General features: G+C 40.7%; 1 pseudogene; it reads right to left on the reverse strand.

The window, feature by feature from the left end:
* Positions 1-16,890: 16,890 nt before the first annotated feature.
* LOC137757691 (malignant T-cell-amplified sequence 1-like) lies at positions 16,891-17,437 on the reverse strand (annotated as a pseudogene).
* Between the last annotated feature and the right edge of the window lie 965 nt (positions 17,438-18,402).

Here is an 18,402-nt window from a genome sequence, read left to right on the forward strand (position 1 = left end):
CCCACACCATTTCCTCCTTCAGGGAAGGTTCTGGATTTGTCTTTTATCATATGCTTCACCTTCTGGACTCCAAGAGCTCAGGTAGACTGTATTGGAGCCTGGCATCTGTTGCCCAGTTGTAGCATTCATCACAGAATCTTCGTGGTGGTTTATCTGAAAAAGGCAGCCACCTTCAATTCCTTCCTTCCTTATACAAAACAAGGCACCCCACCCCGAGGAGGCAAGTGGTCTTTTTCTCCAATCTCCACATCTGGCCTGGCCTGTGACTGCTTTGACTCGTAGAGAATTGCAGAGGTGACTCTGAGCCAGTCCTGAACCGGCCTTATAAGAGATCTGGCCACTGCCCCTTTCTTTACTCAGACTGCTTCTCATACACTGTGGTCCCCGGAAACACAGGCTCTGCTGCGAAGAAACCAAGCCACGTGCGGAGGTCACGTGCACACTCTGGCCCACAGCACAGGTGACCCCCAGCCAGCCCTGTGAGTGGCCTGCTGGAGCCTCTCAGTGACGCCGCCCCAGCTGCCCTCCAACTGCAGAAGCACGTGGAGCTCTAAGCAAGAAGCACGCAATTAAGCACAGACAGCCCACAGAACTAGCAGAGATAATAATAAATTATATTTCAAACCACAATGTTTTATAATAGTAATAAACCCGACTGATTCTCGGACAATCACTTAAAGCAAAATATAACCTTAAAATAAACTATAAGCTCCATTAAAAAAAAAAAAAAGGAAAATAAAATTCGACTGAGTAAAAATTTAAAATCACTGGCTTTATTTGAAGATTTATGAGTCAGGCAGCATCCAATTTAGGAGATAGAAAGAGCTCTGAGGAGTTGCACAAAATGAAAGATGCTTATAGGGAGAAGGGAGCTGAAACAAGGAAGCTGTACTGGGCAAAGAGTCCTGTGGGTTTTTGGAAGGTTTCTTTGCATTAGGGGATGGCAGGGGTCTCCCAGGCAGATGACTTAGGTAGTGCTGATCAGAGGATTCCTGATTCACCGGATTAAGATTCCGTTTCTGGAGGAGCCAAAACTGCATTTAAGTCGCAGTTTGATGACACAGTTCTTACTAAGCCACTCCTTTGGGGCTGTTGTCTTGATTTTAACTGTCCCCTGAGGGCAGCAACAAGGTTCATCATTGTTGGGTGCTTGTGTTAAGCACAGTGAGTGGCATATTCATTCGTCAAAATGCTGATCCAGCATCTGCTGTGTGCTAGGCCTGTGCTGGGGGAAGGGATTCCCAGTCCCGAGGAGACAGAGACACCCAACAAGGAAATCACATAAAGGCGCGTTCCCCGCTGTGATAGGAGCTGCTTATTCAGTGTTTATGGAGTCTCTACCTCAGGCTCCACACTGACCTGGGCTGTAAGCAGCGCAGAGAATAAAACATACAAAATCAAGAACAATTTTGAAAGAAACAACCCTGCTGCTCCCATGGAGCTGCCGCTGCGGAGGGGGGACAGACGGTAAGCAGAACAGCGTGTAGAAGGGTCGGTGCTGTGCAGGAAAGGGCAGGCCTCAGGGGAAGCAGGAGAGCGGGGCAGGGGAGGGGCTGGGGTGGCAGAGAGAGGGGACAGCAGTGGCAGAGGAGCTCGCAGGCCTGGACCCCGTGAGGACAGTTCCTCCGGGTGGGGTAGCCGCAGTGTGTGCTGACAGGGCTGGCCCTGGGTGCTGCACAGGAATGAGGTGGGTGATGGCTTGGACACGTGGGCGAGGGTGGCTGGCACTGCAGATGCACAGGCATTGGACGTGTCTCTGAGAAGGTGACGTTTAAGCTGCGTCCTAGTGTGGACCAAGTTTCTAGGTTGTGTAAACCTGACGCTTTAACATCTCCTCACGTGCACATGCCTGGCACGCCTTGTTCTAGACAACCCAGTGCCAGACCCGGGTCCCATTGCCTCGGCCTCTGAGTCCCTCCTCTCCTGCCTCCCTGGATTCAGACCTGCTCCCAGGCCTGCTTTTCAAATACAAACCAATCCATCCAGAGCCCTCACCATCCACCTCCTCTGTGGCTCTCACGTTCAGGGCCACTGTCTCCCTTCCCTCATCACCCAGACACCAGGGACAGCCCCTGACATCCTACAGGCTAGTCAGTCCTGAATCTTCTCACCTCCTCACTGTTCCTTCCTGGGGAATCACAGAAAAAGCACTTGTCCCGAATCCCCCTCCCTCCCTCTGCCTGCTGACCAATGTGCGGCCTGTCCCCTCCTCTTGGGAGCTGCAAGTAACCAACCATAGTTTCAGTGACAGTCGTCTAGTGATCCGTTAGCCTTACTTTACCTCAAATTCCCTATGAATAAACTGTATTTTAAACCAGTCCCGAAAGAAAAGACACTCTGTCGATAATTAAACATGAACAAATAAAGAACAAATGAACTATGAAACTTTTTACAATGTTCTCAATCACTTTCATATTTTATTATATATCTGGCTGTCTTTTCAACATAAAATTGTGGGGTCTGTAAGGCTGGAGAGTATATGAGAAGGTACATGGACAAGACCAGACACCCGGGAAGTCCCATACACCTGCACTTGAATAGGGAGCTCAGGCCAAGGCTTGAGTTGAGTCCCGCTTTGTGGGTGGATGACACAATTGGAATTTTTTTGGTTTTCCAACTTAAGCTCTTAAATGTATTGGTTTAGCACAGGACTTCGTTCTAAACTCATCTTTCCAGCAACATTCAAGTTACAATAGACCTAAGATGGTCTGTGCCCTGAGTTATTTATTTAGAATCTGCACGTATCAGCAGGAAAACACTACAGCACGTTTCAAAACAAGCTATGTGTTTAGGAGAGCACCAGGGTGCACGCTCTGGGGGAAAGAACAAGACCATATCCCTGGAAAATATTAGCTCCAGATTCCTTGTGTTGGGAGCATCCATCTTCACACAGTACATTTCCGGAGAAGCACCTGGAGAGGATATTGGATTGTTGCTGAGCTTGGCTGTCCCCCCACCACCTATGAAAGGGAGAGCTGAAAGTATCAGACAGCTGTGGCCCTTGGAGCAGCCTGACCCATGGGAAGTGCAGAGAGGAGCCCCCTCCAGGATTCCTGTGTTGGTTACATTTCAGATGATGCAACACACCGCCCCCCCCACACACACACACACAGGTAAATATGCCAAACAGAAGTTTGTATCTCTCTCACATTCTGATCTGGATGCAGGCAGTCCGGGGCTGTTCTCGCAAGCCTACTTCATGAAGCTTCTCTGTCATCCCTGATGCTGTGTCATCCTAGGGGAGTTGGCCTCCTCCGGGGTGGACGTGGGGCAGGATGGAGCTGCAGTTTCAGTGTTTACATTCGTGAAGTACGAGAGAGGGAGAAGGAGAAAGTAAGGCCTGCCTCTCCCATGTAGGAAATATCCTACAAATTGCACAAATTACTTTGCTTCCATCTTGGAGGGAGAGCTTAGTCACACAAGTATCCCATCTGCACAGGAGGCCGGGAACGTCTGTAGTCTCGGGAAGCCCTGCACTCAGTTAAACATTGAGTGTTCAGTTGCTCTAGGAGAGAAGTGGGCCAGGCTGTTGGGAGCCAAATGGATGTCTTTGCCCCCCACACACAGTTTTCACTGTTTTCTCTCATCACCCACACACACCCTAACAGAGTTCATATTTTATGAGAGTTTTTCCAGACAAATCACATTAATTCATATTTCAGGACCCAGATGAAAATCATCAGCCTGTGGGTGCTTTTCATTAGACTCGCTGGCAAATTGCTGGTGGAACTCCGTTACTAACAGTGTCTCTGGCTAGGGGAGGTGACAGGGCAGGGTAGTGGGAGAACAATAGTAAAGTACAAAGTGGGAGCAACAGGGTGACAGGCAGAGGCTTCAATCCCCAGGAAGAAAATAAAGACAGGCACGCTCTTGTATTCAACCCCCAAAATAATTTTGTAGGGAAGAAACAGCTACAATTAACTAAAATCATATCTAAACACTTAAAATTATCCTCCTTAGAATTTCCCAATAGTCAGAATCTCCATAAGCACTTCATCCGGATGTGAAAGTAACTTTATTTATTTATTTATTTATTTTTCTATATCTAACTAGCAAGGTCAGTAAAAAATGCAAAGGTAAAGGTGGTGAGGATGCAGTGAAACCAGCACTCTTAGATGCTGGATTGGAAAAATGTATATGGTACCATTTTTTTCTGGAGCATCATTTGGTAATATGCATTTAAAATTGTAAAATATTTATGGTGTTTGAGCTAGTAATTCTACTTCTGAGAATACATATAAAGAAAATAATCAGAGATGCTGACAAAGATTTAGGTACATGTGTTTACAAAATAAATGGAAAGATATTCCATGTTCATAGATTGGCAGAATTAATGTTGGCAACATTTCCCTTCTCCCCAAGGCAATCTACATACAGATTTAATGTAATTTAAATAATTAATGTATTGTATCAAATTTCCAATGGTATTACTGGCAAAAATAGAAAAAACAATCTTAAGATTTCTGTGGAACCACAGAGGACTCTGAATAGCTAAAGCAATCCCAAGAAAGAAGAACAAAGTTGGAGGAATCACACTTCTTGCTTTCAAATTACAATGCAAAGCTATACTCATCAAAACAGTATAGTACTTGCATCACCATAGACAAAAAGACCAATGGAACAGAATGGAGAGCTCTAAACTAAACTCCTGCATGTACAGCCAACTAATGTCTGACAACAGGGCCAAGAATACTCAATGGAGAAAGGATAGTCTCTTCAGTAAATTGTGTTTGAAAAATTGGCAGCCACATGCAAATGTATAAAACTGGATCTGTATTTTATACCACTCACAAAAATCAACTGAAAGTGGATTGAAGAAAAATTGAAGATCTGGAACCATAAAACTCCTACAAGAAAGTATAGGAGACTGGCTCCTTCACACCGGTCTTGGCATTTTTTTTTTTTTTTTGCATTTGACACCAGAAACAAACACAACAAAAGCCAAAAGAAACAGGTGGAAGTACATAAAATTAAAACGTTTCTGCACTGCAAGGGAAACCATCAACAAATTGAAAAGGCACACTACGTAATGGGAGAAAGTATTTGCAAATATCTAATAAGGGGTTAATATTCCGATTGTATAAAAACCTACACAAGTCAATAGCAAAACAACAATAACAAAAACAATTTAGTTAAAAAATGAGCAGAAGAACTGGATAGATATTTTTCCAAAGAAGACATGCAAATTGGCAACAATACATGAAAAGATGTTCAACATCAGTAATCATCAGGGAAATAAAAATCAAAGGCACAGTGAGATATCACTTCACAGCCGTTAGGTTGGCTGCCCTCAAAAGGACAAAAGAATGAGTGTTAGCTAAGATGTGGAGAAAAGGAAATCCTTGTGCACTTGTAAGTGAGAATGTAAATTGGTGTAGCCACTATGGAAAACAGTATGAAGGTTTCTTGATTATAGCACAATAAATCTGAAAAAATCTATTTTAAAACGAAAAGGGGTGCTTCCCTGGTGGCGCAGTGGTTAAGAGTCTGCCTGCCAATGCAGGGGACACGGGTTCGAGCCCTGGTCTGGGAAGATCCCACATGCCGCGGAGCAACTGGGCCCGTGAGCCACAATTGCTGAGACTGCGCATCTGGAGCCTGTGCTCCGCAACAAGAGAGGCCGTGACAGTGAGGGGCCCGTGCACCATGATGAAGAGTGGTCCCTGCTTGCCACAACTGGAGAGAGCCCTCGCACAGAAGCAAAGACCCAACACAGCCATAAATAAAATAAATAAATTTAAAAAAAAACATTAAAAAAAAAAAAAACGAAATGGAAGAACAAAAAAACCAAAACCACAGGGCTTGTGGGGAAATGGGTTTACGGCCCAATACTCAAAAACTCTCATTGGTACATTAAAAAATAAGACCCTCTAGGGACTGAATGTTTCTGTCCCCTATAAATTAATATTTTGAAGACCAATTCCCAATGTGATGTTATTTGGAAGTATGTGATGTTACTTTCGGAAGTTATTAAGTCAGGAGGGTGGAGCTCTCATCAATGGGATTAGTGCCCTAATAAAAAGACACCCGAGAGCTTGCTTTCTCTGCTCTTCACCCAGAGAATACCTCTCCAGGAAACAGCTCTCACCAGACAAGTGCTGCCACCTTGATCTAGGACTCCTCAGCCTCCAGAACTGTGAGAAATAAATGTTGGTTGTCAAAACCACCCAGTCTATGGTATATTTGTTACAGCAGCCCAAACTAAGACAAACCCTAATAAAAATGGTAGTGTAATTATATGTGCTAAATGGTTAAATATTTACCCACAACAAATATGGCACTTTATCTTGAAAAGGGCCTGCAGTTTGCTGGTTAATCTGGGTGGCAGAAGGGTTTCAGCTTGTAGGTGATTGTGAAGCAGTGAGAGAAGGGTGATTTGAAATCCCATAAAAAGCTGTAACGTCTGATGTGAGTGGGGTAGCTGTTTGAGGTGTGTGCCACTGTGTGTTTTGTGTTTTTCCACCTGGCTAGGTTCCTCTGGGTGCAGCTGTGCATTCATTCACCAACTGTTTCTCTGGACAAAATTACATGTGAACACAAGTGAGACTCAGAATATGTTCAAATTGTTCCCTGTATGTCAGGCATGTTAGAGCAATACCTTATTGCAACACTGAGAATGTATTAATATCTTTCTCCAAGATGGCTATGAAAGAGCATATATGGCCTTAAATCTGGAGATCCCTAAGGATCACGAACTGCAGTTGGAGGAATTGAAGCAAAGGGACTTTAACAATTATTTGTAAATAATTAATATAACACATTATGGAAAAAAGGAGTACTAAGGTGTAAAGCCTACCTTGGCTTCCATGTTCCATTGAGTCAGTTTCTCTTAATGAATTCAGTTCTCAGATTATGCAATCAAAAAAACTGTAGGCTTTTGTATGGTTAAATATCGAATATTATAATATAATGCTAATGCAGTATGAGCTCCAATAGGTGTGGAGAACAACATTTTGAAATACGAAAGTCCATAAAGGAGGGTTAGTAGTTCCATAGGCACTATAGTCCCTGCTCTCTAACTTTAGATTTTAAAAAGTAATGACCCTGACTATCTGAGATGGTTAAAGCCAGTGTTTGAACATTTCTTGTTCTGGAGCCCCACACTGTCTTAACAACATCTTCAACTTACTTTGATTAAACAACTCTAAAATAAATGCACTCCAAGAAATATCAATAAATCTTTACCTAATTAAAAATAATATCCCAGAAATTTTCATCTATATTTTGGATGCTTCATCGTTTTTAAGTGGGTTTTTACCCTGATTATGTGAGTAATGTGTTGTCAAAATTTATAAAGTACCAAGAAAATAAGAATCATGCACATCTCTATCGCAAAGAAAGAGCTAGTAACATTTTTATATATTTACACTCCTAATAAACTCACATGTAAATACTGTTGATTTCTCTCTCTCTCCATGTATATATAATGTAATGTAATATATAATTTTGGGAACAATGCATTGAAAGAATGCGAGATTGGGCACCTGATTTGCAGATGACACAACCCACCTTCCAGGCCTGCTCTAAGGATTTAAATTAGATTCCCAAAGTTAAGGGTTCAACGTATGTAACACGTAATGGAAATAGTAGCTGCTATGATGCATTTATTGACCTGTATTTAAATATCTTCATAGACATTATGATAATGCCTGAATAATGTTATGTCAGGAACATGTGCAATATAGTTTAACCATTTCCTTGCTATTTAGATTGTAGATTTAGGGCTCTTCACAATTTTTCCATCTTAAAACTAAAGTATTTGAATAGCTTTTCTATGTAAAAACACGTCCCCATATCATTTTCCCCCCGTTAGTAGTAGAATTCTAAAGATGGAATTACAAGAGATTTATTAACACATCTTTAAAAACTGCTTTCTAGAAATGTACCAATTTATGTATGTGGCTGTTCACCAATTCTGATTTAATTGTGCCATGTTTTGAGAGTTTTCCTAAAGATAGAAAGGATTGTATTATTTTTCACTTGTGAGATCAATGTTTTATGTTTGTATTTTTATTTAATCAAAGGAATTTTCTGTGCACATCATTCGTGTGTGTGTTTCAGATCTGTTTTATTCTTTGCGTTTAAATCAATTTGTGTTAATGTTTTTATGTTAAAAATATTAACTTATACAAATATTAACCTCTTAAAGTTTCCCATTTTTATGTAATTTTTCTTCTATCCTTTCTATGTATGAGATTTTCCCATCTAGAAATCTCATATATACATATATATATATATATATATATATATATATATATATTTAAATAAAACCCTGTTTAAATTTATATCAAATTTATTTTTATGTATGGTTTTGAGTGAAGATGTAAATACTTTTTAAAGAAAACTAACTACTCAGTTTTGCATCACCACTTATTGTATGGTCCATAATGCTTTTATTGATTGTAATAACTTTATCACATAGGCTCTCATCCTAGAATCTACATTTAGGGTAATGCTAGTCTCAGCTACAAATTGGCACTTGTCATCTACCTCGACAAGGATTAAATCATGTGCTGGTGCAGCTGCTTCAGCCACTGACCTTCAACACCCCCTGAAAGGAGTGCAGGGTGGAGAGCAGAAATGAGGCACTCTGTGCTCTGGGGAAACTGGCAGGAAAGCTCTTCAGAGAGTTAGATACTTTCAGGAGAAGATTTTATGAGCCCAATTCTTGTATCCCCTCATATCTAGAAAACCTCTAAGATCTTTCATGGTGAGGTCTGCTCCTGGAGACTAGCAGTCTTCACGAGACTTTCACGAGACTAACAGAAACATTCTGCAAAAAATATATGTGCTCGATTCCATGTACTCCCCCTTCACCGAAATCACATATATATGGACTTTCCCCCTGCCTCTTTGGAGCAGTTTCTCAGAGCTCTCTGAAATGCTGTCTCCTGGGCTATAGTCCTCATTTTGCCCCAAATAAAACTTAACTTGCAGCTCTCACGGTGTGCGTTTTTTTTTAAGTCGACACTAGTTTATCTTTTTCTGTATTGGAACCACACTCTTAATTTACCTTTATACATATAATTAGTAAGGCACGTTTCACTCATTCTTTTCAAAAAATTTTCTAGCTTGACTTTCAGCTAAATCTTAATCACTTTCTTAACAACACACTAGGATTTTGATTGGAAGTTTATGAGAATTAATATCGAGAAAGGTAGATATCTCTATAATATTTGGTGTTCTACAGAATCATGGCATTTTCTCTTTATTTATTTTTTTGTTTTTGGTCTTTTTAAACAGTATTTTGTAAATTAGATTTTTTTTCTACTAATTCATTCTCTTTATTCCTTTAAAATATGTTTATTTTAAATTTTAGTTGCTTTTTTATGGGTGAGATTTATACATATGCTTTCTATATCTTAAAAGTAGGAAGTCAGTTGCTTTGTGCATTTTTTTATGATTCCTGTCCTTTGAACTGTTATATTTTTAAGGATTTTCAGCGTCTTTTCATTAACTATTGAGAAATCTCATAATCTCTGAAAATGTCCTTTAGTATTCAACAATTCATATATTATTAATTAGTATTTTAATAAGATATGATTTTTAAAATTGGGGTATAGTTGCTTTACAATATTGTGTTAGTTTCTGCTGTACCACGAAGTGAATCAGCTATATGTATGCATATATCCCCTCTTTTTTGGATTCCCTTTCCATTTAGGTTTCCACAGAGCATTGAGTAGAGTTCCCTGTACTATACAGCAGGTTCTCATTAGTTGTCTATTTTATACACAGTAGTGTATATATGTCAATCCCAATCTCCCAATACATCCCACCTCCCTCTTCCCACCTTGGTGTTCATACATCTGTTCTCTATGTCTGTGTCTCTACTTCTGCTTTGGAAATAGGTTCATCTGTACCATTTTTCTAGATTCCACATATATGCGTTAATATACGATATTTGTTATTCTCTTTCTGACTTACTTCACTCTGTATGACAGTCTCTAGGTACATCCACGTCTCTACAAATGACCCAATTTAATTCCTTTCACTGGCTGAGCAATATTTCATTTATATATGTACTACATCTTCTTTATCCATTCATCTGTTGATGGAGACTTAGGTTGCTTCCATGCCCTGGCTATTGTAAATAGCGCTGCAATGTACATTGGGGTGCATGTGTCTTTTTGAATTATGGTTTTCTCAGGGTATATGCCCAGTAGTGGGATTGCTGCGTCATATGGTAGTTCTATTTTTAGATTTTTAAGGAACGGCCATATTGTTCTCCATAGTAGCTGTATCAATGTCCATTTCCACCAACAGGTACAATTGGTGTGTGGTTTTGTTTCGTATCATTTATGTCTGATATCAGGGTTAAATTATTTTCACAAAATACAGATCTCCTCTATTCTTCTATTCTTGATTCTCTGAAACTATTTGTTAAGTTTGTAGTCAGCTGTTTTTTTTTTTTTTACTTGCATTGCCCATACATGCTCTTCAGAAGTAATGTTGAAAAATTTTATTTTATATCCTTCCTTGCTTATTTTTCTTTTGTTTTAGTTGTTTTAAATATTGGTCTTGAGAATTCATATTTTTCCAGAAAGTAGTCAATTTCTTGAATATTCTAATGTATATATACAAATATATATCTATCTGACCTGGGGTCTCACACAAGGTCCCTAAATCTCTTGGAGTTTCCTGGGTTATAGAAGTGGGGTTTTTTCCTATGTTTTTTAAAGTGTTAATTTAAAAAAAATTTTTCTGGTAGGAAACGATTACTTACATATCACTTAGACCTTTTCAAGTCTTATTTTTAAAGTTTGTTAGTACAGTTCTAGAGTATCCTCTAGTACAGTCCTAAGGTATCCTTTATTCTAGGGCTTGTGATTAGTTCCACTTCTAATATGCACAATTTCTTGTGTCTTAATTGAATGCTCCATGTATTCAAGTGTTTCTTCACTCTGGCTGGTGAGGATTCTCAGCCATACATGAACTTTGGAAATTATTTAATGTACTGTTCTCCAGTAATTGTTCTTTCCACAGAAATTGTTCCTGCCCAGGTTTGTGAAATTCCACCTGTGTGTGCTCAGATTGGTACTCGACAGAGACTCAGAGGCATCATCAGGCAGTTGTGGCCTTTTCTCTCCTGGTAGCTCCCTCCTTTTGGATGCCCTGCCCCACAAATTATCGCCCCCTGGACCTCCCAACTCACTGTGTTCTCTCCCTTGCTCTTCCCGTTGGAGTCCCTGCCTCTCAGTTCAGCTGTAATTTCTAGGCCATTTCAAGGACTTGCCTCCAACTCTGTCTTCTCCTGCTCCTATGTAAAGGCTCAGTAGCATCTTCCCATGAATGATGACCATGGATGAAACCTAAATCCTCTTCTCCTTCCCCAGCTACTTTAAACTCCCCTCTGGATGTCTCCTCTCATCCAGGCTCAGTGAGTCACAATCATCCATGATCCATTTTTTCATACTCAACAAGATGTCTGGCCATGTTGAGTCTATCTCCAGTGGAGTGGGTTGAGCAATGGTGGAGAAAGAGAGACGGGCAGACAGCAGTTAGAGACCATGTCAGGCTGTCGTGGGCATGAGAATGAATGACACTGGTAAAAGAGGAACAGATTATAGAGAAGTCACATGGGTAGAAGAGGTTGGAAAATGTTTTAAAACACAGATCGAGGAGAAACCTGGTAGAGGAGAGGGTGAATTTACAATAAAATAAAGAGAAATGACCATTTCTAGGTTCCTCAGAAAAACTCAGTACCTGCTATCTTACTGGTAACATCTTATCAAATGCTATTTCAGTTACAAATACTTCAGGCTACAAATCCTTTAGAAACCATCCTATACATATTTTAGCAGTAGAATAACATAGGCTAAAGTTATGCATTGCAGCATTGTTTGTAATGTCAAAAGATAGTTGAATATTAGTGTTTATCCCAATGGGGACTGGCAACATTCATTATACTACATCATCGACTCAGTTGACTGCTTTGTAGGAAACACGTCCTGATACAAACATTTTTCCCCAGATATTGTCAACTGAATATAAGGAAGATATAATGAAACATTATACAACTATTTATGTATTAAAATGTGGAGTGAAGGAAAAATAGCTATTCACATTTGCTTGTATTCACATAAAAAGACACTCTGGAATGATACCTGGGAAATCAACCACAGTGGCTGACTTTGAAGACAGGGGGTCCTAGGCAAGGGCAGGGGACAGAATACAATATAAAGTATTTAATATTTTTAGGTTCTTGAACCTTGTACACGTATTATCAACTTCTCAGAAATGTGGACATTAAATTTTTTTTTAAACCTCTAAAGATTAAAAGTTATAGCACGATTTCTACCAACTGAATAAAAGTCAAATTTGTTTTACCAGAAAGATTATCCAGCTTCTCTAAAATGTCTACTCATGAGAATTTTCTGGTGGATTTTGCTTATTTTCTTTCACTTTGGAAGCAGTTTTCTGATTCATAATCCTTTGTGTTCTTCTTTTCAAAGAACATCTACCACTGCTAATTTTATGGGTTAAGCATGATCTAATTTTCTTACCTTTTGTCCCATTTTTCCCTATGAAAAGGCTCTGTACATTCATTATCAGTTGAGACAATACTTAGATAATTCATAAGGCTGGAGGGCAATTATTTGCCTTAAGACTTGAATTCTTTCTCTGCATCTGACATATTAATAATGCCAGTAAGATATTGTATAAAACCGTTGACTCTATTATAATAAGAAATATTAGTCAGGAGACCATATATTAAGACTGATTGTAACACCAGCAACCATGTTGACAGTGAGGAGATGTGACACGGGAGGGGAGGGGATATTTCATGTGGGAAAGAGGAGAGCTCTCTTCAGAGGTTTAAAGGGTATTTAGAAACATGTAGAACTAGGCCCAGTGGATGGACCCTTTGGGAGTCACTCCCCAGGGATACATAGGACAGTGTCCTGAGCATCTCGAGTGCTACACAATGTGGTGGTCTGGAGTGGTGGCTGTGGACCCCTCTGTAGATCAGCAGAGAAGATAGTTGCAGCCTTGCGTCTGTAAAAGCCTGTGCAAGGCGGTCTGCCCTTCAGAAAAAGAAATTTGACTAAATGGCATATGGTCTCAGTTCTAATAATAAGATCTTTTCTTGAATCCATTTCTTTTTCCTCTCAACTTGTCAAACCCAGAGTAGTTATTCTGCATGAGACCATTCTCTTTTAATTCCATTCTTCAGTCTCAAATTTTGTAGCTTTTCTTCAGTAAGTACCTGTCCATCTTTATTCTTTAGACAAGATAAGCAAGAGGGTCATTTTCTTATCAGACTTTAAAGGAAAACAAATGCCTTTACAATTAGACTTTCTAAGGTTCTAAATTTATTTCATGTTCCCACAATAGTATCTTCGATTCTGAGTTTGTGGCATTTTTACCTACTTCAGAAATGACTCTGGAGAGTGAATTTGTGGTGGGATCTCACAGACCACTGGGATTTTGAACTCTTGGCAGTTAGATCTCCGTTTATGGAAGTGTTAACAACCAATGAAACAATCAGCATACAGTCCTGGGTTACAGGGGTGACAACCGGGAGAAGACGATCTATGGATGACAGAAGAGATCGGCCTTCTGACAAGCAGTTGCATTTCATTGCGAGGCAAAGAGAAAGTGCCTGCAGATACAGAGATGCCATCAGCAGGGAGCAGGATGGCTTCACCCACACCTGTTGTCAACAAAACCGTCAGAAGTCAGTCATTCCCTGGGCTGATTTGTGCTTCCTGTTTCTCCACTCCCTTGTGCTTCCAGCCTGCTCTGCTGAGTTGATGTTCTCCTCTGTGCTTTTTCTAAATCTCCTTCTGGGCCAGCAGGATGTAGGAAGCCGAGGTGCAGTGCGGCGGATCTGCTTCGTATAACACGTCTGACCGCCCTGCAGCTGGGACAGTACGTGTGCTGAGCGCCCACCTGCCTTCCCACGGGTGTGGCTGAAGTGAGACTAGAGGTCTGAATGGGGAGGGTGGTAGGGGTGCCTTTGTTTTCTTTCACTCCCAGGTCAGGAGCTCTTAATCTGAGGGGCTTAGGGAACCCAGGGAGCCTGTGGCCTCCCTGAAGTCATGTATAAAATGTGTTTGCGCATAGATTTTTGTTCAAATAAAATTAAATGCCCTGGATTTATGCCTTCAGAATATTTTATCACTGTTCCTAGTCTGTAGAGATCCTTGTGCATTGGAGGAGAATATAGCTGCAGTGATTTCAACACATTTCCATTGTGAACAGTACGAAGTAAAGTAAGCTTTCAGAGTCAAGAGCGACTGGTGGCTGAAAAGGTTTAGAAACATTCTATGAAGTCTTTAGAATCAGGAGTGTTTGACCTGCACTCTACTGGAACATTTTAAGGTCTAATACTTTGTTTTCCACTTGTGAGCAGCTAGGTCAAGTTTTTTTTTTTCTCCCAGACAAGAAAACCTAACTATATAAAGTCTCTGTGTCTGGCCTGGGTCAAAGGACAAACTAGTTTAAGGCTGGTCACAGGCAGACTTTTATCACTACCAGAAATTAAAGTGGCAAAGAGTATTTATAACACAAAACCCTAAAAGCATTTCATTATTGGATAATCTCGATCTACCGAGAGGCAAAGTCTCTTCCTGTGGTTATTTGTAAATACTTCATAAAGATCTATTTAAATGGTTTTGTGCTCTTCTAAAATTACTCTCCCGTGACAATGGCCAGGACTTAATGCAGTTATGCACCAAACTGTTTAGGTTCCTGGCCAAGTGTGGTAAACTGGTTAAAAAACAACAAACCAAACCAGTGAACTGTTTTTTAAACTGGCTGAAGGTGCCACCTACTGTCCAGTCTGTAGAAATGAGACGGGAATGTAACCTGAGCCTTATCTACTGAGAGCCACAGGAACTAGGATATGAAGGTGAATTAGACTCACGTCTAATTATACTTTCTAATTATACTCTATTAATAATGAGTTATGTAAATAGTTATATTTATACTCTCTCCCCAACATCCCCAATCTCAGGTTACAGAAAATAAAACATTAGAAAATTATTTTAAATTGTGGCAGATGTAGGAAACAGTATCAGGCTATCATGTGCTTTCTGTAGATCCAGATTATCCAGTAGCAAAATGCCTTTAGGGTTCTGCATCAAACATGCTCTTTGCCATTTCAACTCTAGTGATGACCAAAGCCCAGAGCCACCTGAGTAGCGGCTCTTGCTGTGGACTCGACTGCATTTACTTTACACTGTGTTGAACAGATGACAGAAAAAGAAACAGCTCTAAGAAGGAGGAAGATTTCAGGTACGCAAAAATGGTATTTTTAAATATTGATCTGGGAGTTTTGTTTTTCATAGACCAATCCATGATAGAACAGGCCCAAACGGGTTTTCAGAATAAAATGTACATTTACTTCCCCGGAGAGTTACTGGCAGCCAAGTTAATTAAACATGTATTTTCTAGGAAACTGGCATAAATTCTCACTTGTTTTAGACAAATAACTGATTTCCAGCTTGGTTTAAACCCAGCGAGTGCTCAAGGAATGTTCTAGTGACTACTGTGCAGCAAGGGTTTAATTATTTGTCCTTCGAGTGTGTTCTGTATTTATTCCTTAAATAAAGACCCATTCTCTTCCACGTAACTTACTATTTGACTTGACTCTAGGCTGTATGACAAGACATTTCTACGTAATCACATGTAAACTTGTGCATGTGTGCACGTGTTTTTAAATACAAACAGTGTACACTCTTGTTCAAGTTCATCCTGAGTTCCAAGTACACACACACACACAAAACTGGTTAATTCAGAGTAAAAGTACAATTTCTCGTTCACCTGTATCAAGGTATCCATGGTTCATTTGTATATATTCTTCCAACTAAAAAAAAAATTTTTTTCAAATATATTTTTATTTACTCACAGATAATATAGTTTCATTTTTACTTGTCTTAAATACTCTGTGTTGCCTCGAAGCTTACTTTTGTCATTTAACAGCATGACTTTGACGTGTCACCATTTCCTGTTTGGGGGTTTTCCACTGTTATTTGAGAACACTGCAGAAAGCTTTCCACAGAACCACATAATACTGCTATAAGCATATCCAGGTCCATATTTCATTTCGATCTCTCACCTTCATGCTAATAACAATATGCATAATTAAACGTTTCTAAGTTTTCAGAGACAATTTTCTTTAAAATGAATATAAAGCCCATTCACCAAGCAGTTTCTGTGGTGTCTTGTCTTATTCTAGTCTCGTCTTGAAATCATTAAAACTTTGAGGCGAAAACTTCGTTGTAAACTTTAGGTTAAACTGTAGGCTGTCTCTAGCACAGCTAATTCCATTACTGACATTGGTGGTAATAACCGGTTTTCAGATTAATCCTAGTAAAAATATCTAGCACATTAATGACAAAAACAAAGTTATTACAAGACAGTTCATAGCATGAGGCTTTGGAAGTCCGCAGGAGCTGGGAGCTGCCTGTCCGTGTGTAGTGGCTGAGGTGTCTCCTCGTCTCTCTTCTCCACCATGAAGGGCTGAGAGGGGCTCTGACTCAGCAGGGATGCTGGGAGAGAAGCCCCCCAGCCAGTTCAACGCCCCTACACCGGACTCTTCCCTGCTCGGTTGTGTCCAAACGCTCACATGGGGGCACCTCAGCTGACACACTGAGAATTCAGTCCCATCTGTCTTCTCGCAGCCCCAGCAGCATACTGCCTGGGTCATGAAGCTCTTTCGGGAGATTTATAGCCTGATGGCCAGGAGAGGACACAGGGGCAGCTAGTCTGCACTGTTTCCAAGCAAGGCGGCAACACTTGCTTTTTTGTTTGGTTCTCTTTTCTGCATGTGTTGAATTTATTCAGCATAATCACAGGGGTGTTGTCGTCATGCTGTCACACACACACACAAACACAGATATTGCACCGCATCCATATGGAGCCCAAGTGCATTCCTTCTAAGGCTTATTTACATGCTTTTACGTGCCACAGCCCATCTTTTAAATAATACATGTTTCAATGCCAGTTGCTGTGTTGACCTTCTCAGCATCATCTGCAGACATCTTCAGGACTGCAGCACCCAGAGCAAGCTGTTTCCCTTCTGCCTCAATTGCAACAATCCTATCTGCTGCAGTGGAGCAAAGCTTAGCTCCTGGAGAAGTTAAACCTACACACGTGATATCAACTCCTCTGAGTACAAATTTGATGGCTCCTTTACCCACCTGCTGGTGTGGAAAAAGGGTCTTTTTATCTCTTTTTGTGTGGAATAACCTTGGGATTGGATCAAACGACCCTTCTCTTTTTCTAAATAGAGTAACTCTCCAGTCATTGTAAAGATTTCCATCTGTCCGTGGCATCCCACTCTTTTAACTGGTTCCATCTTAGGCACGACTGGATGAAGCCATGGTTCAATGCCTGGGAAAGGTTCTACTTGTTCTTAGTACCCTTAATAGCAAGGTTTCCACTGGATGTAGCTGAACACATTTTCTTTTTAATCAAATTTCTTGAACATGATTCAAGGTGAAGGGGTGATGATAGGGAAGGGCCGAGAATGGGGAAAAATAGACTTAGCAAGGATCCGGCAGACCCCCTACGCCTGGAAGGCCAAAGGGACGGTGGCAGCTGGGGTCGTTACCCGCAAGTGACGCATCTGGCCGCACTTTTCCGGCTCTAGGGAAATCTCACTCCTTCTGCTCCTTCAGCTACTTCCTCCAACTATTCATATGAGCACTGCGGGAATTTGGAGGGCTGTTGGGTGTTACCAGTTTCTCCCCAGGGCTGCTAGCTGAAAGGGTGGAAGTTGAGCAGGAAGAAGAGACGAAGCACTCATTCTCGTTGCAAGAACAGAATGGAAGGGCGGCACCTGGTCTCCAGAGGGACAGTTGGCCATTTCTGCAGGCTCACAGGGGTCAGAAGAGTGTGGGCTTCAACGCTCAGGGGCATCCTCCTGAATTCCACTACCAAGTTAGGGTCCCTATCGCGGCCCTAACCTCCCACGGGCTAGCAGACATCTGGTGGGTGGCTGACTAACCTCGTCTGGGACTTGGAGCCTGGCTGCTTTAACTCATAAATTGTTGATGAAAGTAATCAATAAACAATCTATAATAGGAATAGAAAAGCATCTTATTTGAGCCAAACTGTGGACTATAGCCTGGAAAACAACCCCTCAGATAGCTCTGAGGAACTGTCCCAGGGAAGCATGGTTTTCAGTACAGTTTTATATATTGTCAGAACAAAGAACATTAAACACGTCAGGGATACATTCCTTTAAGGTTTCAGGGAAAATAACAAAAACAAAAACAAGACAAACAAAAAACAGATCAGCCCATACAGAGCAAGTCAGCATGACCTTGGCACCTGGGAAGTGAGGCTTATTATTGAAGGAGCTTCAGCATTGGCGTCCCAGGAAGGGAGGCATTTCATCTTTATTTTTAACGTGGACATTCTTTACTTCTAGTCAATGCACTCTTTTCTTTA

This window comes from Eschrichtius robustus, unplaced genomic scaffold, assembly GCF_028021215.1.
Source record: "Eschrichtius robustus isolate mEscRob2 unplaced genomic scaffold, mEscRob2.pri scaffold_201, whole genome shotgun sequence".
In the NCBI taxonomy this organism is placed as follows: domain Eukaryota; kingdom Metazoa; phylum Chordata; class Mammalia; order Artiodactyla; family Eschrichtiidae; genus Eschrichtius; species Eschrichtius robustus.